This window comes from Meleagris gallopavo, chromosome 22 (assembly GCF_000146605.3).
Source record: "Meleagris gallopavo isolate NT-WF06-2002-E0010 breed Aviagen turkey brand Nicholas breeding stock chromosome 22, Turkey_5.1, whole genome shotgun sequence".
Taxonomy (NCBI): domain Eukaryota; kingdom Metazoa; phylum Chordata; class Aves; order Galliformes; family Phasianidae; genus Meleagris; species Meleagris gallopavo.
In genome coordinates this window covers 12,643,828-12,650,995 of record NC_015032.2, presented here as the reverse complement: position 1 = coordinate 12,650,995, position 7,168 = coordinate 12,643,828, and positions in this window count along the sequence as shown.

Below are 7,168 nucleotides of genomic sequence, written 5' to 3'. Positions count from 1 at the left end.
GCGCTGCAGCTGCCAGCCCCGCCGATTTCTCAGTGAGGGAAGGCAGGGAACGCTGCAAAACCACTCTGCGCACCGAGAATTGTCCCCTGAGGCAACTCCGGGCTCTCATCATCCTGCAGCCCTCGCTGCAGTTTCAGACGTCGTTGATTAATAGCACAAGCTATACTGATGTCTTTAACTAACAGCATAAGCTATACTGCTGCAGGCAGAGGGTTAAAGAGTGAAATCTGCTACTTAGCACTGTGAAGGACTTACCAGAAGGCTGCATCTGGGGAGCCTGATCCTGTTCCCAGAGCGCCAGGTGCAACGCAGAGCACATACTGCTGTAGTGCTGTGGGAGCATTCCCTGCCCTCCCTCTGGCCCTGCAAGCAGTGTGCAAGCAATCAGAATTATGACTACAGCTGCAGCTATGGTAAATGGATGCCTGCTGTCTGCAGCCCTACTGAGAGGCGAGATGCAGGCGTTAAGGAGAGCACGCAGAGAAGGTGTGAGGAGAAGCTCAGAGCCCTGGCTTCACTCAGCCTCATGGTCCTGGCAGCTCCAGCTCCTCATGTTGGCTCCTGAGCGTCTTGGCAGGAACCAAATGCTCAGAGGCAGAGCTGCCCTCGGGTTTTTGCACCACGTTTCCCCCTTCACTGTGCCATGTGGCCATGAGTGCTTCCATGTTCACTGCTTTTTTTCTCCCCTAAGAAAGTAGATCTGTTGTTTCTCTGTGATTTTCCCCTTTGAAATGGCAAGACAGCAACAAAGTCTAGCAGGCAGAGTCAGCCTGGCGCGATGCTTCCATGGGAAATAGTAAACTGCAGTGCTCAGAGAAATTATGAAATCTTTACTGGTAGGATTAACAGCCTACTTACTCTGGAGCCAACCAGCAGAGATTTATAATGCTGTAAAATAACCTAATTCTATTTTAAATGACTTTGAAACCTAAATGACACGACCTGTCTTTAAACCCAAAGGGCTGATCTGACTTTTTAAGAAGAGATTATACTTTGTAAGGCCAAAATTAAATGCTGTTGACTCAAGTATTTAACAAATATTTGTGAAGAATAGCAAGGAGAAGGATTCCTGGAATTGTTTCCACTGGAAAGGGAAATTGATGATAGTCTCCATCTCCTCGCTGCGGCCTGGGTTGGGTACAAGGGGTGTGCATACAACAGGTACAGATAGTTGTTAGGCATCTTCTGCAGCAATCCAAGTGCTTCTCCCCTCCATGCCCCAGTATCTCTGTGCTATTTGTTGTCTCTTCCTTTCACTCAAAGAGCACTGAGGCCAAATCAGTGTCTGGACCAGGAGTGCTCCCAGTGGGCTTCCCAGCGAAACTCAGTGCTTGCTGCATTTCTGGCTGCAGTCAAGAAAAAAAAAGAGGCTGGTAATTTCTCCATCACCAAGCCTGACAGAAGTGGGTAGCACTGTTACTTTGACGAAGCTTTCTATGAATTCTGTGAATAAGAATTCTGACATTTAAATACAGCATTTGCAGGATGGAACTTTTAACCAAAGATGCTGGCTGAACTGCAGGACATCCAGTTGTTCTTTGCTTATTGCACTGAACAACTAAAGTTGGATTGTCAAAGTCGCGCATCTGAGTAAGACTGCAATGGTTCAAGTGAAATGTTTGCTCAGTTCTTTCTTGTTCTGTTCCGAAAGGATGTGTGATCTTTTCAGATGCTGATTCAGAAATGATTGTGTGTGTCCTCTGGTTTAATTAGTCACATGGAGTGATCAGCTCACCGGGGGAACACAGCTGCAGGCGGGCTGCAGCCTCAGCCCAGAGCTCTGGGGTTGAGGATGAGCTGTAGGAGCAGCACAGAACTGGAGGGACAGTCATTGGGAATGAGATGCTTCATGAAGTGTGGGACACATTGCCAGCTGGATGGGAGGCCCTCAGCTTCCAAACCTGAATAGCCAGCCCACTGGCCAGCTCTGTCTACGGATTGCTCATTGCTCCTGGACACAAGGCAGCGTTATCACAAGGTTACTCACCCAGCTATTTGTTTCTGCCTGTGGCTGCTATCTCAGTGTATGGAACCGAGTGGCTTTGTTTTTTTCCTACCCCTGTTGATAAGAGCCAACAGATGTCAGTGCAGCCCGACTAACAAGGGCTTCTGCTGCTGGGGCTGCGCTGCAGGAGCATCCCTGAGTGAGGGGGGAGTGAGGGGAGAGCATCGCTAAGAACAGTGTTGGTGTGTTAGGGGAGGCTGGAGAGGCTCTCACTGCTAAAAATACCCACCCGAGTATTTTTAAAAACACATTTGAGAGTTCTTATAAACACACGGGCTTTTGTTGACAGAACAAGGCTGCTCATTTATGTTGTGTATTATCCTTGAAAACCCACACTGTTTGTGTAGGGAGTCCCAAGACAACCCTTGCTCGCTGGAGGTGTCACAATGATCCCAACAACAAATGGGACAGAGGGGAACCAGGGCATGTCAGTAAGATTGCTGGTTAAGAAATGGAAACAAACTGCTTAATCAGAATATTGATTTGCTGTTTTCATGTGGCTTTGTAGCCCAGCTCAGGGCACCCCACACACAGCAGGTGACCCCAGGGGTGTGAGTGAAGCCAGTGAGAGCAGCGCGGGGGGGAGGAATTCATCAGGTGTTTGTGAATGGAAGGAATTTTACAATGTGTTCTATTCTTTTGCCTCTTGACATCATAAATATTTTTTCAGGTGACATCTCTAAGACCCAAAATCCCACTTATAGGGAACAGCACACATGGTAAAAAAAAAAAAAAAAGAGGGGGGGGGGAATATGCCTGAAGCAAAAGCGATGCACGATGCTGAAAACAACTAAACATCCAAAAACACGGACAAGTGGAAAGGTAGCAAGTTTTATTGTATTCAGTGGAGTGAAAAGCTTGTACTTTGGAGTTTGGATGGTGACACAGGCTGGTTCTGTGCCCAGTGAACCCTACCTGTCCGTGAGCATTCCATCCCCCAAGCACAGGCTGTTGTCACTGCAGAAGGACAGCTAAATGAGAGCCTTCCGAAGCCTGGCAAGGGGAACGGAGCCAGAAGCAAAGAGTCACACTTTAATTTATACCCACTGTGTCAGTTTGAGCTCATAGTGCAGTGCTCTCAGATACACATAGCCAAGTTCCACTGCCATCCTTGAATGCCATTCTTTGAGCTACAACCTGTCTTCTGTCCTGACTGTGGAGAAGACAAACGATGAATGAGGTGAAGGATGAAGGATCTTATGGCAGTTGCTTTGGAATAGCTAACATCTGCACAAAATTAGACAGGATATTAATAAGCTGGCAGCTCACCAACTCAGCTGCACTAAAACTGTGCACAGCCCAGGACTTCGCCCTTGTGTTCAGGGAGGTAGACTGGAGGGTGTCAGGGCTGGCATTGAGACCGGGCATTGCAGCCCATAGCCATACCCGTATGCTCTGGGCTCTGTGTAGATACTTTGCATTCATCACACATGGAATGGACTTGAATACCTTCCTAGATGAAGGGGGTTTTACTCATCCAATGTTCTCATGAGCCCAGGAAGCTAGAAGCCTGCTGTGCTGCAACAAGAATATAGCATTTGCTGTCCATGTCTTGAGAACACTGTCCTCTGACTGAAAGCTCAACATGACATTTGCCATTTTATGTTAGAAATACAACTCAAATGTAACTAATTCTAACCTTCATCCCTTATCTGAATGTTATAATTCTTAATTTGCAGATAAACTGGCTTTTAAATTAACAGATACGGCAAAGCCAATGATGGCAACTTTGTGGTTACGGATATTAGGAACTCTTGGCTCTCAAAGTTTCTGGAAGAAGACAAGAAGTTAACAGTTCAGCTCAATATATAAACAGAGATATATGAAATCCAAGACAAATAAGGTGCTTGCTCACTTTTAAATCTTTAGTCTGGAAACAGGGGAACAACAGCATCTACTTATCGACCTTATGAAGCAAAAGACCAAAAGAAGAGACCAGACAGAGCTTGCTCAGCTAAAATTAATGTCAAATGCTCACAGTCTGTAGTGGTCATACAGACCTTGCGCAAACTTCACAAACCTCACTTCATCCAGTTATGCCTTAAGGGCCTTGTTTTGCCACTGAGTGCCAAGAGGCAGTGTTGGAGGTGCTCAGCAGCCCCTATTGCTGCAGCTGCAGCAAGCAGCTCACTGCTCTGCTTGAGATGCCTTCCGCAGAGGTGCCAGGCTACAGCCTCCTGCACTGGTAAAGCTGAGTGCAAAGCAGTGCACTGGAGCGAGGACGAGCTGTGGGAGAGGGGCAGCAGGATGCTCGTGAGCAGCTCTGACACACCAGTGTTTTGCAACAAGAAATGAATGCTGCATGTTTAGGCCACTTACAGTAACAGGAATGGGAGTTCTGTGAGGATATCTTGAGTTCAATCAATTAGTTTCCCTCCCAAGGCACAAATAAATGCAAATTTTACTCATTTACATTTCTCCTGCTGACGTATTTCCTGGTGGTAATCCAAGTTCTTTTGCTTATGTGCCCATGTTTCTTCTTTTAATGTCACAGTCCTGTAGTTACTGTCTCTCTTTCTCTCTTCCCCTGTATTTTTTGCACTCCCAGATGGCCTGGCTTGCTTTTTCACCTCTCCACTTTTTCCACCCCCTGTTGCAGTAAAAGCAACAGAATAAAAAAGTAAAAGGATCCACAGCCCTTGGGGAAGGCAAATCTCTGTCCCTCGAGGCTGACAGAAGCTGAACACACTGACAGGAGCTATGCAGGCTACTCTGCGTAGCTGGGGTGGGATAGATACACAGTGTGGCCTTTAGAAACGTATTCTTTAAATGCATTTTGTGCAACAAACTTAAGCTGTGCTTTTTAGGTCTGAATCTGTCCCCAATATAATGCTACGTGGATGAACAGGGCACATAAATGGCAGAAGATGGTTTGACCTTAGAGGTGATTTCCTCTGCTACCTCTGAGACTGTGAGTCTCACACACTCTGTGTGATTTCAGAAAACTGTCAATGTGTCACCCACTCTATCAAGATGAAATAAGTGGCCTTACCCTTGCTGTCACTGAAGTCACATACAATTTCTGATTTCCTGAAAGGAGCAAACCACAAGTTTTATGAGTTGTTCTAAGGATTCTGAATCCTTAGAAGAGGGGAAGCCTGTCTTCCACTTTGGCTCTACTTCCAACTCAGATTTCTCCTTTAGATCACTCTAAGGAGAAGATGAACACTGCAGCAGAGATAAGCTGGTGTGCTGCACAGGACTGCCACCTGAACCAGAAATGGTTTTAAAGTGGTGAAACTGAAACAGTGATTGTAAGCATGTCCTGCTCCAAACTGTACAAGAAGAAAACAGAAAATATCTGTCTACCTCCAGAGCCAAGGGAACAAGCTTGTAGACTGACTGCTTCTTTCTAGCTTCTTCCTTTACCTTTTTATTTTGTTTAGTTACCTCTTGTCTCCACGAGTCCCCTTTCCTTGTGCAGCAGCACACAGATCCCCATCACAGAGCATGCAGTTGCCAAGTGTGACCCTACTCTTGTTCGTGTACCTCTCCAAAACGCATAGGAAGAAGAAAACTGCTATTAATAATCCTCTAGTCTGACCTTTACATTTTCTTGGTATATTGCATTCTCAGGGGTGTGTTCATCAGAAGGATGAACTCTCTGTCACAGAGGAAGAGACATTACAGTGGTGGAGACAGAAAATGAGTCATGTGGGCATCTTCAGCTCAATGTGAGATTGATTAATTTCTGCAAAACACAATTGCTCCTGAATCTTGAGTTCACAGTCATGTTTAAAGTGAACTTATCCGCCGGGTAATGATTTAATTTGTACACTCATTAACTACTGTAATGGCCAGGCAGCAGGGTATTGATTAGGTGTAACGTATGCTGCATAGGTAACAATTAATAGAAAGAAGTAGATGTTCTCTCTCTGACCCACTGACCTCCCTGAGCAAAACATGTAGGACCAGAGAAGAAAGGACCTGACCATGAGGTCCTAGCCTGGCCTAGGTGAAACAGAAATAAACTCATTGCCATATCTGGCATCCTTCTTAATGGACACAGGCACGCAGTGTCTTCTGATGGAATAGGTGCCAATCTCTCTGGGGCTGTTCCTGCTGTGAAGCATTTGTTCATGACCCTGCCTGAGCCCAGACTCACAGATCATTTAAACACATTTCCTGAACTCGGTTCTGGCATCCCAGCTTGCCATCGCTGACTGTTCCTGGAAGCACGCAGGGTGCAGGGTGCCAGCGAGGTGCTTGGCAGAGCAGCTGTGGGACGGGGCCGAGGGCTGTGAGCTGCTCGGTGCTGCCTCCCTGCAGAGCCTATACCGACCAAACAGGTTAGGTTAAATCCCAAGACTGGCAAAAACCTCATGGGTGGCAAGACACAAACATATGTTGGAGCCGGCTGGCACACCCGGCCAGCAGTATCCTGCAGCTCCCACAGCTGATGCAGCAATCCCCTCGCTAGGGATGCAGGCTTGTGCTGCAGTATGTGACCTGCTCAGCACTGAGCGTTGCAGAAACAAGGAAGTGAGCAGCTCGTAATGGGTGTGTTCTGCTCACAGGGACTCTCAGCTTTGCAAAGAGAGATTTCCATCAAGATGTCCAACTTAGGAAAAAGAACTGAAAGTGAGATTTCAGCAATAAGCATGCAAGCTGTTAGCAGGGGCATGCTGCAGCACTGAGAGCTGCTTGGAAAGGTCTGACTCCGGCATGCAGGATGTGTGGCCAGGCCCCAGAGAGCATTAGTCATGTTGTAAGGGAATGCTCAGAGCCAGCCGGAGATGAGTGCGAAGTGCAGCATGACAGAGTTGGCAGTGCTGTGCATTGAGGGTGCTGCCAGGGGAGGGGTCGGTGCCACAGCCACAGTTACAGCTCCGGTCAGGTACATCGGTTGCATGGGAGGTAAATTTGAAGTTTGCTTGTGAAAAAAGAAACAGATGTGGTGCCTACAGAGGAGAGGAGCAGAGCAGGAGAGCAAAGAGTCACCATTAACGTCCCCACTGATGATGGAAAACACAAGAAGCCGTTCCCACAGACGTGTATGGCAGGGAGTGAAGAGAACCTGGGGCAGAGAAATGGGGCCGCATCCCCATCTCCAGCGAGTCGGGACCTCACAGCAGCGCACCTCGGGCCGGCAGCGCGGGGCTCTCGCATGTCGCGACACGCCCAAAGCAGGGATATCGCCTGTCGGCTTCGCGGCCGCGGCTC